General features: G+C 50.7%; 1 protein-coding gene and 2 non-coding genes across 3 annotated transcripts in view; 2 read left to right on the top strand and 1 right to left on the bottom strand.

The window, feature by feature from the left end:
- Positions 1-16,594, bottom strand: part of LOC120375572 (zinc finger protein 850-like) — a gene marked incomplete at both ends in the record, with an annotated part of 169,196 nt that overhangs the window by 72,455 nt on the left and 80,147 nt on the right. The gene's annotated exons all lie outside the window — the stretch shown is intronic.
- TRNAY-AUA lies at positions 5,783-5,855 on the top strand. The gene has a single exon. It is a non-coding gene; the product is annotated as a tRNA-Tyr (tRNA).
- Positions 14,630-14,702, top strand: TRNAR-UCG. The gene has a single exon. It is a non-coding gene; the product is annotated as a tRNA-Arg (tRNA).

Genomic DNA, 16,594 nt, shown 5'->3' with positions numbered 1-16,594 from the left:
CTTCACCCACCTCTTAAGGAAAACAGCGATTCCCTTCTCTGACACTCCTGGGCCTGAGCTTCTTTTGAGTTTTTCCCCAGGGGACCTGATTCCCTGTGAAAATGTGTGTGTGGCATGTGGGGAACTCAGACTCAGACTCTCCCCCACTAGATGAGTCCAACAGCACCTCCCCTTGGTGGGAGAATCCTAAATTCCACCCTCCCACCCTGGTTACTCTGACCAGCTGATGGCGACAGCATGTTAAATCAACCCCAGCTCTCTGGGCTAGAAAGCAGCATCTAACCAGCCTTGTGACAGCTCCAGTTTGCTCGCTGGAGACATAACGAACCAGGAAAAAAGGCAAATGTCAGACAGGGAACCTCAGCTCACAAATAAACACCCTCAGGCTCCTTCTACACTGCGACTGGGCAGTTGACTGACTTTAAATCTAGCTAGCTCAGTTGGTAGAGCATGATGGTCTTTCAGGGTGTGAAAAACCCCAAAACCAGTATAATTAAGCTGACCTAAGCCGTGGTTAGATAGTGCTAAGTGAAAGGAAAGATTGTTCTGTCAATGTAGCTATTACAGGGATGGAAAACTCCTCCAGTCACTGTAGCAGCTGTCTACTCCACCGTGCTAGAGCAGTGTCATAGCAACATTTTAAGTATAGCCAGCCTCACAGTGAGACCAGATCTGGCTCTGTAGACACTCAGGTACTAGCAACATACTAATGCCTCCATAGTTGGCAGGATTCAAACCTGTGTGGGGAGAGCCCAATGGATTTCTAGTCTGTCACATTAACCACTCAGCTACAAGTACTTAATGTACAGTTACTTCACTACACTATGATTCTGTTCTCACAGAATTGTCACTTCAAATTGCTCAGACCAGCTCCCCCAGCACACTCAAGGCTGCATTAGTGTAAGTGTGTCCTTGGCTGAACAGCAAGAGTTCCTGCCCATTTCCCTTCCAGCTGGAGCAGGATGAGAGTGTGTTTGTGGTTAACAAAACTACAGTACCCGCACGAGGAAATAAGGAAACAGATCAACAGAGCCAGACGTGTACCCAGAAGCCTCCTACTGCAAGACAAGCCCAAGAAAGAAACCAACAGGACTCCACTGGCCATCACATACAGTCCTCAGCTAAAACCCCTCCAGCGCATCATCAGGGATCTACAACCCATCCTGGGCAATGACCCCACACTTTCACAGGCCTTGGGTGGCAGGCCAGTCCTCGCCCACAGACAACCTGCCAACCTGAAGCATATTGTCACCAGCAACCACACACTGCACCATAGTAACTCTAGCTCAGGAACCAATCCATGCAACAAACCTCGATGCCAACTCTGCCCACATATCTACACCAGCGACACCATCACAAGACCTAACCAGATCAGCCACACCATCACCGGTTCATTCACCTGCACGTCCACCAATGTAATATATGCCATCATATGCCAGCAATGCCCCTCTGCTATGTACATCGGCCAAACTGAACAGTCTCTAAGGAAAAGGATAAATGGACACAAATCAGATATTAGGAATGGCAATATACAAAAACCTGTAGGAGAACACTTCAACCTCCCTGGCCACACAATAGCAGATCTTAAGGTGGCCATCCTGCAGCAAAAAAACTTCAGGACCAGACTTCAAAGAGAACCTGCTGAGCTCCAGTTCATCTGCAAATTTGACACCATCAGCTCAGGATTAAACAAAGACTGTGAATGGCTTGCCAACTACAGAACCAGTTTCTCCTCCCTTGCTTTTCACTCAACTGCTAGAACAAGGCATCATCCTCCCTGATTGAATTAACCTCGTTATCTCTAGCTTGCTTCTTGCTTGCCTATATAAACCTGCCCCTGGAAATTTCCACTACTTGCATCCGAAGAAGTGGGTATTCACCCACGAAAGCTCATGCTGCAAAAGGTCTGTTAGTCTATAAGGTGCCACAGGATTCTTTGCTGCTTCTACAGAACCAGACTAACACGGCTACCCCTCTGATACTTTGTGGTTAATGACATTGCTATAGATTGTTGTTCATTCCCCACACTGACAATTCAGACAGTCCCTTTCCTATTAGAATCTCCACCATATCATTCCAACAGCCGGGGTCAGGATTTCTCTGGGGCACTGAAATGTTTCAGGGGGCTGGTGCGTGAACTCAGCCTTGCATTCCATCCCTGATGTTTCATGGACTAACAACAGCAGCATAAAGAAAGAGCTGAGCCAATATCTCACTGTCAGAGGTGAAGGTGGCCACGTCCCCTCTGTCTGACCATTGCCATTGCAGGAGAGAAGGTTTCAATGGAATCGAATGCCCTGGCTATGACAAGAGACACAGGGAGGTTTTGCTGTTCATGGATCTGTGCAAAGGAAATTGTGTCTCTGTGTGAAATTGAGGAGGGAAATGAAATGTTCACATGGTGGCCCAATGCCCTAACAAATGTGGGTGAAGGAGTCGGGCTGGAAAATGATTTTACAGGAGTTCGTATCAATTTATTGCCCTGATTAAAAGCTATGGCTAAAAGGCAGCCACTGTTGTTAGTACTTGAACCTGTGTAGGGACACCCCAGTGGGTATCAAGTCCATTGCCTTAATCAGGGATAGTCGATTATTTTATCAAGATCTAAATTTCTTGGTCAAGATATAGTCAATGTCTAGACTCCAGAGAAAATAATACACTGATGATAATAGAAGAATTTAGAAATAATTTGCAGTCACTATGGGCATAACTATGATGATTGTCTCATGTTTCACTCTTTATATCTGGCACCACCACTGCCTTTCCCTTTAGTCTTGTAGTTTACCAAGGGTAAAACTAAACATCTCTTCAGATACAAGGGAGTGTTTGTGTTCATTCCTGTTAGCTACACAGGGGTTTCATGTAGCTGCTTTCAATCCTCTGGCTCTGCCCTGATAAGTAACATTTCAGGCTGTCACTGAACTGAAGGAGGGAGATCATTTTTTGACAGATTACGCCGCCTCTTAAAGGTATTTGTCTGGCTGGCAGCCCTGGTTCCCAGGTCTCTCCTGAGGGAAGAAAATTTCTGTGCAAAATACTAAAACTTTTAACAGAGAGGAGGGAAAGGCGATGGCCACATGATGGGGCCCGTATGTACGACAACATGGTTCTTTTATGTGGGATGACTCTGAACATTGAATGATCTCCACTCCCTTGTGTTTGAAGAGATGTTTAGTTGTGCACTTAGGAACCTATAAGGCTGAAACAATGTTATGGATGGTGACACCACGATTGAAGGGTTATTTAATGTTGTAGAAATTGTTAAAAACACTGAGCTTAAACGGGAACTGCCTGTTGTTAAAGGTTGGTTTCCCCACGTCAGTTCCATAAGCTCTGCTAGAAACACCCTGGTTCTCTTCTGCCTCGGTGGGAACTGCAGGGAATTGTCCCCTGCTGCCCTTGGCTCCAGGCTGGTTTTTCTGGGGAGGGGACGTGGAATTGATTTGTTTGCTGTTGAGAAGGGAGCCAGGCCAGTTCTCAGGGAACGAGAACTCCCAGCATCTTCCCAGCCCAACCCAGGCTGCTGCCCTGTCCCAGCCTCTGTTCCCCTTGGGGCCCTGCGTGTTTGACTCTAGAGCAGGCCGGGAGCAGCAGCTGAGGCAGAGGACAGCCTGGGCCAGGCAGATAAGAAGGAGTTTAGCCAGCAAAAAAGGTAAAATGGCAGAGGAGTATCACCTTGGACTCGATGGCATTTCTCCATTGGTCTGTCTGCTTTGGGGGAGGGACAATAACACGTCCTGCTGCATTCGTTATTTCAAAGGGCAGTTTAGGATTTTCATTCTCACACACAGTGCACAAAGCAGGACTCAACCTTTGCCGTAAACTAAACAAGCTGCTCACAGATTCTGGCAGCCACAATGAGCATTTGGGTGAGAGCTCAGACCTGCCCCTGTCCCAGAGGGAGACAGGGGTCATCTGTGTGGGGACTGGACCATTGACCTACCCGCTCCTAACTCCCAAACATTCAGTAACTCTGTTATCAGTGCCTGTGAGTGTTATTTAAACCATAAGAAAAACCACACTGGGCTGGACCAAAGGCCCATCTAGCTCTGAACCTTGTTTTCTGACAGTAGCCAATACCAGGTGCCCCAACAACCAGTCAACAAGGCACCACTGGGAGTTGAACCCAGGATCTCTTGTTTACAAAACAGAAGCTTTAGCCAGCTAAGCCATGGTGCCTGTGGGTAGCTATAATACGCTGTCTGCCCCCACCTGACTCCCTGCCATCGCCACCAGGGCCTGACAAGCTTTGGTTGTGTTTGGATTCTGCAAAGCAGAGGAGCAGGTGATGTTTTCCTTGCAAGCTGTGTGTGAGTGAATCTTTGGCCAGGTCTGCACTACAAAGTTGTTTCAGCAGAATTATATTGCTCAGGTGTGTGAAAAACACACAACACTCTCTCGGTCAGTGGCTTGTGGCTGGTGTACACACTGCAATGCCATGTCTGGCGACAAAAGTGCCCTGTTTTGCTGACAAAATAAAACGACTTCAATAAGAGGTCTAGAGCTTTTTACAGCAAACTTAAAGTAACAGAGTAAACACTGCTGTTCATTATATCACCATAACTGGCCTTCCCCAGTATCCCACAATGCCCGCCATGAACTCACCTGCCCTGCATTCCTGCTACAGAGCCATGGGCCCCTCCCCTTTCATCACTCTGGGAAATTCTCACAGCTGAGCCTGCTGCTCTGCTCCGGCTGCCAGGAGCAAATCACTGCCGTGGATGCTGCTCTCTCCCGCCCTGCGAACACAGAGCAGGGTGGTGGGAACTTCCTTATAGTGTAGGGAGGCCACTGGCATCCGAACTGTGACATGCCCATGACACCCCTTCTCTCGAGGAGGCTCTTACCTTCTAAACAGGGACTTCTGTTTTCTAGTAAAATCACGAAAAGGGAAGGAGAAAACTCAAAAGAGGTTCCTCCTGGTGCTCACGTACGTGAACCCGAATACTCTCTCAGTCCTCAAAGAGAGACCTGGAGAAGGAGACTTGCTGAAGCAAAGCCACAGGGGTCTCTGGGGTTTCCCTGGCCCCTCGCCCCTGTCCTGCCTGGCTGATGTCAGCATCTCTCTGTGAGGTCACCACCTCCCCACCACCTTTGACCAATAGTCTGAGGTCCTGCAAAAGGCCTTTGTGATGTCACTGCCACACCCCTCCCTTGCTGGGCTAATGTCCTGCCCCTCCCCAGGCACTTTGGAGGTTTGAGCTACTCCCTGTGGATCACCCCACTCAAGGAGCGTTCGTTCTAGGCAGCAAGCCGGCTAGACAGGAAAACATCAGATGCTGTTTGGATGGACAGGGTGGGTCTCAGGGGAGGGGCAGAGGGGTGGGGGGAACTGAACGCAATGCTCCAGATGTGGCCTCACCAGTGCTGACTAGAGGGGAATAATCACTTCCCTCGATCTGCTGGCAATGCTCCTACTAATCCAGCCCAATATGACTAGTTACCAATATTGAATGCAGACACAGCAATATCTGATACATTGGTTCCTATCCATTCAGGAGGTTATTTCCCACCTATTCATAAATAATGAAGCTGCTCTAAGCGGAGGGAAGAGAACTGTCCCGTCCGTGCAGTTAACCCATCTCCCCGAGAGGTGGTAGCTATGTCAGTGGGGGAAGCTATGTTGGTGGGTGTGCAAGCTGTGGTGTCTACATGTGTATATAAAGTTTAATCAAACCCTATTTTTAAAACCCCTGTGGCCTGGGAATAGAAAAGGAGCTCTCTGAGGCAGAGCCCGTCCTTCAAAATCCTTAAGATCACTGACTTGCCTATGCAACTGTTATGGAGGTATAGCTCAGTGGCAGAGTGTTTGACTATAAATCAAGTGGCCCTTAGTTCAAATCCAAGTATCCCAATTTCTTAAATAAAACTAATTCTATTTCCAGTATGCTCAGGAGCTCCACTAAATAGGGATTCCTGAAATGAATGGACACACTCAATGTTTTCCTGTGCAAATGCATAAAAACCTAGCAAACACATGTCCTCAGCTGAAATCCGTTCCAATCCGCTAAGTGTCTAGGTTTGTTTTCATCAACTAAACAAAGGCACATGAAGACACATTTGCAGGTCCTTGGCCTCCATGGGCTACAATGTGCAGAAGAACAAGAACCACATCCACTTGGGAGGCATGGACTAGTCTGTATTACATTTGGTAAGTAAGGTGCCATTGGGACTGAAAACTCTACTGGGGGTGGACAGGAGCCTGTTACAAAACTAAAATAACCAAGATTTACAAACTCCCTGTTACACATTCAATCCTCTGTTTGTGCACACGGCATCAACTGGGGCTGTAGTAAATGGCAGCCTTCCTTTAACACAGATTGTTGTTCCTTGTGACTTTCAGATACATTCAAATGGCAGCTGCTTAGAGGTCATGTGCTGCTAGTTCATGAGCAGCAGCAGAGTCTCTGTACGTTTACCAACCGTAGAGCTGGGTGTGTCTGCATCCAAGTAACTGCAGAGTCAGTGTAGCACCAGACAGTTAATTGCACAGTCTCACTTTCAGGTCTCATTGATCATTTGGGTAGCAAATCAGCAACGTTTTGGTTTCCCCCCCCTTCGTTTTCTCCTAAGGAATGTGTGATCTTGAGCATGTTAGTTTAAGTTCCCAGTGGGTCAGGAAAATTCCATCTCCTTGAAATAGCTGGGAAGTGACCTGTTTGTATAACCTAGAATAAAGGAGCTTTTGTAAAGCAGTTTTGCCTTTAACTATACTGGGATAAAGATAGTAAATAGTAAATTCCACAGCCAGACACCAGGCCAGGATCAATCGATGGGGCCAGGATCAATTAATTACAGAAGAAACAAACTCTTGGGAAATAGCTGTAATTTGTCCCCAAACCTTTCCTTGTTCTCATATGCTATCAGGGATTCTCTTCTAGAGGGCAGAGTTAAGGTTATCTGGGCATGTACCCTCACTCTGTATTCCCTGTTTTTCCAGAGTTTGAGTTTTACTGAACTCGATGTTCTGGAAGGTAAGAGATAGTCACAGTCAAAGTTAACTCTGTGTTAACAAAGGTTTTGTTAGTGGCAAAAAATGTGACTAATCCCTCACTGCGGTAATTCCACTGACTTCAGTGTACTCTTTCCCCATTTCTAGTTCCAAAAAAATAAGCAAATTAAAACAACCTTGAGACCTAAAATGCTGTGAGAAAATGGAAATTTTAGTAGCTCAAATAATTCAGTTTCTTCTGTGTCTTGTGTGTGTGTAAATGGCACAACACATTAATTTATAAGCACATCTTTCTTAACTTCTTTAAATATTCTGTAGTACATTGACTATATCGAGTGGGTTGTTCAATTCATTGAGGTTTTCATGCATTGCCCAATACATATTTTTCATATTATGTAAATGAACACAACTCATTGAACACAAAATTGTGTATTTCATGCTGTGAACTGTGTTGGTAGCTCAAATTAATAGGTTTATTTTCTCTCTCTCTCTCTCTGTGAGGCACAACAAAATAATTTAGTGATGCTGAAAATGTTCCCTTCTCCTCCAGAACTGCCTTGGAATCACCTTCCCCTTGTAGATTAATCTGCCCCTGTGTCTCTACAAGGAAAATATAGTTTCTATGAAAAAAACACAATTTTTTAATTAAAGGGACTGAGACAGAATAGCCACATGATGGTGACACATCAGGAATGCAAAGCAACAGGTTTGTTGCCAGCTCAAAGGGCCCGAGGTGGAGCAACAGCAGGTTCGTTGCCCGGTGTGCGTCGCACTAATTAACACACCAGGGTGGAGAAGCAAACCACGTTTATTTGAGCTCAAAAAAAGGTGCCAGGGAGAAAAAGCATCTCAAATCCTGCACACCCGCGCGCAGGCGGGGTCCCAGCATTTATACCCCCCTTGTTTGTGTAAGCCTTTTGTTTGGTTTTCCCCCTCACCCCTCCCTTCCCAACAGCAGTTACTTTAAACATTACATTTCAGCGTGTTAGAAAAGTTCCCATTCGCATATTTATCTATGGCCTTCACAGCACAAACGCATGCAGATTTTCCTCCCCCTCCTCCCCGCCGCTTTTTGCTGTTTCAAACTGTCCTGCAGCTGCAAGCTGAGACAGCTGACAGTTACACATTTTGCTTGCGGTTTTTTTAGCATCTTAGGCTTTGGCTACACTTACACTTCAAAGCGCTGCCATGGCAGTGCTGCCCTTGGCAGCGCTTTGACGCGCTAAGTGTAGTCAAAGCGCCAGCGCTGGGAGAGCTCTCCCAGCGCTGTCCGTACTCCACCTCCCTGTGGGGAATAACGGACAGCGCTGGGAGCCGCGCTCCCAGCGCTGGGGCTTTGACCACACTGGCGCTTTGCAGCGCGCAATTTCTGCAGCGCTGGAGAGGGTGTGTTTTCACACCCTGCCGCAGCGCTGCGAATTTGTAAGTGTAGCCAAGCCTTTAGGCTGGTTAAAGTTCACAGCATGGAAGAACTTGGGTTCACTCAGGCCCAAATTCACAACTTTGGTTTACTTAGGCCTAGTGACACCAACAGGTTCCTGGTTTGCACATTGATGGTGACAGGGATTGAACTCGACTCCCTCTTTCTACAGACACATTTGTTTTATTCTCTGAGGTCAAACATCAGTTTAAATGTTGTACTTAGTCCTCTGCCTTGTAGCTTCAACAGCCGCAGATGCAAGATGAGTGACTGCAGAGCAAAGAAAGGTTGGGTCGGTCACTAGGTCTCTGTTTCTATTGCTCGTTGTCTCTCCCCGTCCCTGATAAGGAGCAACGGTAAGAGAAGAAGAGGTTAAACCATGTGCTAGGTGGTGGCTGGGTTGGATGACAAATTTAAAACCATCTCAGCGCCCTCTAGTGTGACACTGACACCATCAGATTCTCACCTTTCACTCACACTTCATTAATAACAGTTTCCCTGAACTACTTTGCTGTGATTATTTCAATGGCTCCTACACCGATACCTGCTGTCCCTTCTGGCTGGTTAATTGCACTATTTGGAACCTGCTCCTAAAATTACACCCTTCCTGGGAGCAAGATTCAGAACTGCCCAAGGAAACCCCATTGGGTTTCAAGTGCAGCCCAGGCAGGGTGGCAAGGGGACTGCCCAGGGGTCTCAGAGCTTCTTCCTCCTCACAGAGAGAAGGTTAAGGGGGGGGCCACCAGTTATGACTCCTGGGTTTTAGTCCTGGCTGTGGGAGGAAAGGGGTGTTTAGTGGATTAGAGTTGGGGGCTTAGGAATCAAAGAGGAAACATCTCCCTTTTCAGCTTCAATGCACATTGAACAAGAACATGGCTTCTCATCTCAGGTTTCAGAGGAGCAGCCGTGTTAGTCTGTATCCTCAAAAAGAACAGGAGTACGTGTGGCTCCTTAGAGACTAACACGTTTCTTAGGTTCTGTTGCCATCATGTGGCCATTTCATTTCACTTCTTATTGTTAAAAGATCTGGGTACTTCAGTGAGGCTAATCATCTAGTGGAACAAGCTCCGCACGGGATTTGGTTAATTCCCCATCACTGCCGTGTGTAAATCAAGACCGCAGCTCTTGCTGCAAGATACCTGGTGTGTGGGTGTCCCTGTTCCCCCTTCAGAACCTCTGGTACATGGTGCTTCCCTCCTCCCAGTTCAAGATCCCATCATGTGGGTGCTCCCATCCAGGATCTCTGGTGGGTGTCTCTGTCCCCCACCCCATGAACTAGCTCCCGTGTGTGGTTTCCCCTGCCTGCCCCCAGGCTCTGTGGCTGTCTCTGTTCCCCTTTTCAAGATCTGTGTTGCAGGGGGGCGTCCCTCCCCCCCAAGTCAGAATCCCCAGCGTGTGGGTGCTCCCATCCCCCCTCCAGGCTCTGCGGGGGGATGTGTATAAAAAGAGACCATATCTCACTGTCTTGCCCAGGCTACGCTGCAGGGGCTATTCACAGGTGCAATCCCACTACTGATTGGCACAGGAGTTTTGACCTGCTCCATTTCCGACCTGGGCCGGTTCATCCCTCCTTAGGCAACCTGGGGACCCCAAGCTTCCCCGGGATCACCATATTGATGCCAAACTTAGTGCGGACACCCGATTGGCACAGCCCCCTACAGCCCAGACCTCCTGAGCTCAAGCGATCCGCCGGCCTCAGCCTCCCCAGGAGCTGGGATCACAGGCTCAGCCACGGGGCCCGGCTGGTTACGAGGTCTCCTGCTTCCAATTTCAGGCTCAGCCTGGGAGCTCTGCGTTCTGAGCGGGTGGAAGTGGAGCCTGGCACTGAGCTGATGCACTGAGGGTTATTTGCACTGTGCGCTTCACATGGAGGTGAAAACACGGGGCACAGATCTTTGAGCACAACCCTTGTCCTGAGGAATGGGGCGGGGGCTGCATAAAGAGAGACCGGCTCTCCCTGGCGGGGCTACAGCGGCTCTTCACAGGGGCAGTCCCACTGCCAATTGGTACCAGAGTTTTGCCGGCCTCCTTTCCTCGGCGGGCTCCCCTCTCCCTAGGGGGAACTGGTGGCCCCAAACTTCCCAGAAACCAGCATAGCGAGGCCAACCTGAGCACAGACACCTGCTCAGCACCCCGGGGTGCAGCCCTGAACTCCGGCAATCAGCTACACTCAGCTGCCCACCCAACAAGCGTTACACGCAGGAGCCTTCGTGCCCTGCGTGTTCAGCTCCCTCCCAGCGCCAGCTTTAAACTCCGCTGCTCAGTTCTAAGCGTTGGCCACACGGGGGCAGCCTGGAGCTCAGCCAACGCCTCCCGGTGCTGGTTGCGTTTCCCGCTCCTCGTGGCAGGTTCACACCCCGCAGGCAGATCTCTGAATCGGAGCCGAACCGTTCCCCAAATCCAACGCTTTAGCAGCAGCTTTGCTAGGAAAGCGCTGACGTCCCCAAGTAAAGTAAGAGCCAGAGCGCTGTGTCCAGGATCTTCTATTGGGCCCCTCACCGTGGTGTCTGTCAGGCGCAAGGAGAAACCAGGGAAATGTTTTCATGGCGTTTAAGGGCAGAAGGGGCCATTAGCTCAGCTAGTCTGACCCCCGAATAACACAGAATTACACCATGACACGTATTGATCCCACAGACCTTAGATAGATCAAAGCGTTTCAGCTCTCAGGAAGGAGGCTAAACTGGGTACTAGAGGCAGCGAACAAGGGGCCCCCAAGGCAATGGCAGGGAGCTGATGAGGTGAAATATGCCCAGATGATCCCAGCATGCGACCCACCCCCATGCCACAGAGGTGGGAGTCCCTGTTCCTCCTGCCCTTAAGAATCTCTGGTGGTAAGTGGGTCCCCCCAGTTCCCCAGATAAGAATCCTCCATGTGGTTTCCCTGGCTTCACCTCCAGATAAGAACATTGTGTGGAGGGAGTGGGAGGAAGGTTGTCTGGCAGATCTGTAAAGGGGGACTGTGTCTCCCTGTCTGGCCCAGGCTCCTGGGAGGAAGTGATCTCAGTGTGTCTGGCTGTCTCCATTCCTCCCACCCATAAGAATCCCTGGTGTGTGGGTGCACCCTAGACCATTAAGGATCTCTGGTGGGTGGGTGTCTCTCTCCCCTAGTCAGGATCTCTGGGGCGTGGCTGTATAAAAAGAGACTTTGACTCACCCAGGCTGGGCTGCCATCATGGAACAGACCAGGTCCTTCTGTGGAGGGTTTGCGTTCCTCCAAGGCCGTGATCTCAGTGTGTGTGGGTGTCCCTGTCCCTTCAACCCTTAACAATCCCCGGTGCGTGGGTGCGCTGGGCCCCATTATAATCCCCTCTGTCTTACCCCCCATGAGGGATCCGGTGGATGTGGGGGTTCTCCACGCTACTGGGGGTGTCTGGTGCCCCTGTCCCTCCTGGTTAATAGTGGAGTGTGTGGGTGTCCCCCAGCTCGTTAAGGATCCGTGTTGTGCGGATGCCCCCGTTCTTCTCATTAAGAATGGCGCAACGGAGCATATGGGTGTGTCCCCCACCCCATGAACTAGCTCCCGTGTGTGGTTCCCCTGCCCCCATCCAGGCTCTGTGGTGTGTGGGTGTCGCTGTTCCTCTTTTCAAGATCCGTGTTGCTTGGGTGCGTCCCTCCCCCCAAGTCAGATTCCCCAGCGTGTGGGTGCTCCCATCCCCCCCTCCAGGCTCTGCGGGGGGTGTCTAAAAAGAGACTGTGTCTCACTGTCTTGCCCAGGCTATGCTGCAGGGGCTATTCACAGGTGCGATCCCACTACTGATTGGCACGGGAGTTTTGACCTGCTCCATTTCTGACCTGGGCCGGTTCACCCCTCCTTAAGCAACCTGGAGACCCCAAGCTCCCCCGGGGTCACCATATTGATGCTGAACTTAGTGTGGACACCCGATCGGCACAGCCCCCTGCAGCCTAGAACTCCTGAGCTCAAGTGATCCACCAGCCTCAGCCTCCCCAGATGCTGGGATCACAGGCACCAGCCACAGGGCCCGGCTTGTTTTGCAGCCTGGCAGCTGGAGCTTTAAACTCTGCTTGTGAGCTCTGTGCCTGGGCCAGACAGGGACAGCCTGGAACTGGGAAATGCTCCTGCTCCCCCCACCCCCATCTCATGTCGAGCTGCAGGCGCCGCTGTCCTGCCAGGTAAGATCCCGGATGTTTCGGTGCCCCCTTTCCCCGCCCAGGTGTCCGGGTACCTCTGCCCCCCATACAGAATCCTGGATGTGTGGGTGTCCGTCCCTCTGCAGAGGATCCCGGAGTGTGGATGCCCTTGTCCCCCCCTACAACATCCTGGGTGTGTGGGTGCCACTCTCCCCCCAGTAGATCTCTGGTGGGTGGGTCCCCACGGTGTGAATGCTCCCATCCCCCGATACAGGCTGGAGGGGGTATAACTGGCTCTCCCTGTCCTGCCCAGGCGGTGCTACAGCAGCTGTTCACAGGGGCAGCAACCCCACTGTCACCCTGCAGCTTTAACCTGCTCCAGGGGTGACCTGCTTCCCCCTCCTTTGGGAGCCTGGGGACCCCAAACTTCCCAGAATCACCTGATTGATGCCGAGCTTAGCACAGACACCGGCTCAGCCTGGCAGGGAGCTGCCCTGAGCCCTGACAATCAGCTTCCCTCTGCCTCCTGCTGCACGGCGAGGATCCCACGCGAGAGGCTTTGTGCCCAGTTTGTTCAGGAGTGTCCCAGGCTCCAGCTGTAAACTCTGCTCTGTGGCCACACGCGGGCGGCACTAACGGTCCCATCTAAACGCTGTTTGCGTTCGACCCTTCGGCTCGCAGATTCTAACCCGCGGGCAGATCTCTGAGTGCAGCCAAATCCCTCCCCAAACTGAACATTGAAGCAGCAGCTCCCATTGGAAAGATCAGGATTTTTGCCTTTAAAAACAAGGAAAATGTCTCCAGCGAGAGACTGAAGAACTCAATTGATTTCTTTGACTGGAGGTTAAGAGGTGATTTAATCACTGGTTTAAATACATTTTACAAATTCCCAGATGGGGGACTATGTGATTTAAAGGGTTCTTTAATTCACCAGGCAAAGACTGAACAAGACCCCATTGGCTTGCAGTCGATGTCAGAAAATCCCAACTGGAAATGACCATTTTTTTAACCGTGAGGCTAATTATCTAGTGGAACAAGCTCCGCAAGGGAAGTGGTAAATTCCCCATCACTTGCAGTCTGTAAATCAAGACCGCAGCTCTTGCTGCAAGATACCTGGTGTGTGGGTGTCCCTGTTCTGTGTTTCGGGATCCCTGGTACATGGTGCCTCCCTCCCACCAGTTCAGGATCCCCACAATGTGTGCTCCCATCCCCCCATACAGTCTCTGCGGGGGATGGAGGGTGTCTAAAAAGAGACCATGTCTCACTGTCTTGCCCAGGCTAAGCTGCAGGGGCTATTCACAGGCACAACCCCACTACTGATCGACACGGGAGTTTTGACCTGCTCTGTTTCCAACCTGGGCCGGTTCACCCCTCCTTAGGCAACCTGGGGAGCCCAAGCTTCCCCGGGATCACCATATTGATGCCGAGCTTAGTGCGGACACCCGATTGGCACAACCCCCCCTGGCTGGGAGCTCTGGGATCCACCCACAGTAGCTGAGAGCTGTGGGGTCCATCCGTGGTATGGGCCTGTGGGAGCCCCTTCCGACACTGGTGGCTGATAGCTGTGAGGCCCCCACCGGCCGACAGCTCCAGTCTTGCTGCCCCAGGGCTGAGGTGGAAAATGTCACTGAGATCTCGGAAAGTCACAAATTCTGTGACCCCCTTTATATAATCTGAGCCTTAATAGTTGTTGACTGTCTCTCTCAATCTAGTGGTCTGCTCTAGCGTGGATGGGACAGGGAAGACAGACGCTCACCCCCCAGCACAGGTTTGGGCAGAAATGTCTCTTGGGCTATTTGCTGAGCATGCAGAGGACTTGTCCAGGCCGGTGGAGCAGCTCAGCCAGATGAGGAGCTGGAAGAAGGAGACTGGAGCAGCCTGGACATCCCACTTTTTCTCCACAGCCACTGCCTGTCAGCAGGATTCCTCCTTCTCCTCAGTGAGACCAAATCTAAGCACCTAGATAGCTGGTCTGTCCACTGCACCCCAATCCCTCATGCCTGAGCCTCCCTGCCAAAGTCCTGTACCTGGCTCCAGAGAATTGTCTCACATCTCGCTGGGAACTCGACTTCTTGTGCCCAGAGAGTCTTGGCCCCCCTCAGTAGAGGACCTGAGAAACACAGTGTCTGCCTTTTCCAAATAAGTGCTTGGAAAGGTCTTGTTTCTGTGACCACGTGGCCTAACGGATAAGGCGTCTGACTTCGGATCAGGCGATTGAGGGTTCGAGTCCCTTCGTGGTTGTGCAATTTTACCTTTGTGCTGAAAGTCCTGCTCCCTTCAGGGCTGGAACCTCTTCTTGGCTGTTCAGGCCAATGGTCTGCCTTCAGCTAGAGCCCCGGGAAGGAGTTGGGGGGTTGGGTGTCACAAAGGCTGGGGCATGAGCCCCAGGTGCTTCCAGTCTCGCCTTTGCCCTTCCTGACTTGCCAAAGAAAATGGGCGGCTGCCCGGGCTAGCGTGTGCGCCTGTCCCTGTGCTGGAGGGTACTTGCTAAATAGCACCTTGGGAGCCTGGGTATTTCTCTGCTTCTCGCCAGCTGGGGAAAAGCCTCTTGGGGTAAAATCTCCTGCCCCACTGCCAAAGTGAGCACCTGGAGTGGGAACGGTAAGAGGCCCCACCAGGGGCGCTGGCCCTGCTTTCCTACCATCTTCTGATGTTGGCCACAGAGCATCAGCAGCTGGCTGCGGGTGGTTTTCAGTGGGGGTTTGACATGCCAGGGAGCAGGGAGCAGCCTGGCTGGGTGTCTCTGTGGCTGTCTGCTGGCCACGCATAGGCATGGTTCTCCCCTCCCCTTGCCCTGCCCTTGGTTGCTCTGTGGCTTTTAAGCCTTCCCTTGGAGTTGTCAGCACCAGCCGCCTCTGCTCCAGGTGCCCAGAGGAGGAGAGGTGTGTTGGGCTCCAGCCTGGGACTCTGCCTCCCTCCTGCCTTTCCCTGACTATGAAACCTGGCCCTGACACTCCTTTCTTCAAGCGCCATGTGGGCAAGAGGAAAAGTGTGGTAGAAAGCACAAGGGCCAAACTTGTGGGCATCAGAAATCCCAAACACCCAGTCAAACCATAGCCACTTCTAGACCCCATTCCAACCAAAGACCTGGCTCCAGTGGGGATGAGTCACTCAGCACAAGGTAAACAACTCATTCTTATACAGCTGGAGATAGGAAAGCACTTGGATCTCCAGGGATTTACCACAAGGTCCCACTGAGATTTGAACTCAGATTTCAGCATGCCAACCCTTACACCATGGGCCCAGCTTGTGCTAGTTTCTCTGAACATTGGTGACCCTATCATAGAATACCAGGGTTGGAAGGGACCTCAGGAGGTATCTAGTCCAACCTCTGCTCAAAGCAGGGCCAATCCACAGACAGATTTTTATCCTAGATCCCTAAATGGCCCTCTTGAGGACTGAGCTCACAAACCTGGGTTTAGCCATCCAATACTCAAACCACTGAGCTCTCCCTCCCTCACAGGCCCAGCTTGTGTAAGGGACTGTTGGCCCTTTACTAAAACTGAGTGGGGTTTTTTGGTTGGCTAGTTCCCAGTCCCAATAGAAGGGGGAAGGGTCAATGGGAAATCAGGACCCTGAGACTGACAGGCCCCTGGGGCAATGGTCACCAACTGGTAGGGAACAAGTGAGAATTTGTTAATGAGTAAAATTCCTGGTGAAAATTGGCAAAGCTGTGGAGAGTTTGAAAAGTTCCAGTGAATTTACACATGAAGATACAAATAGAGAGACAAATAGAGAGAAAGAGAACATCACAGACTGCACTGGCCCACACAGACATAGACAAAAACCAAACCCACACAGCACACAGAGCCATATACACATAAGGGAAAGCCACACAAAACATAGAACAAATCCACACCAAAAAATACATCAAAAGCCCACAAGAGGAAAGCACAAAAACCACATACCAAAAGAATACTTAGCAAAAAACGATCTGCATGCAAAAGTCATACACACACACACACACAAAACTATATGGCATCCACACAGGACCCACATGCACATCAACACAACAGACAACAAAAAACCCAACATACAGAAAGCCAGGCAGGGTTTGAGTCTCACAGCGAAGAGGGTGAGCACACAGGTGGTTTGGGGAGCAAAGACTGAGGGGGAGTCAGGGGCAGTGCTCT

This window comes from Mauremys reevesii, linkage group 12, assembly GCF_016161935.1.
Source record: "Mauremys reevesii isolate NIE-2019 linkage group 12, ASM1616193v1, whole genome shotgun sequence".
In the NCBI taxonomy this organism is placed as follows: Eukaryota; Metazoa; Chordata; order Testudines; family Geoemydidae; genus Mauremys; species Mauremys reevesii.
Note: the sequence above shows the minus strand (reverse complement) of the source record. Positions and strands in the feature narration are given on the sequence as shown.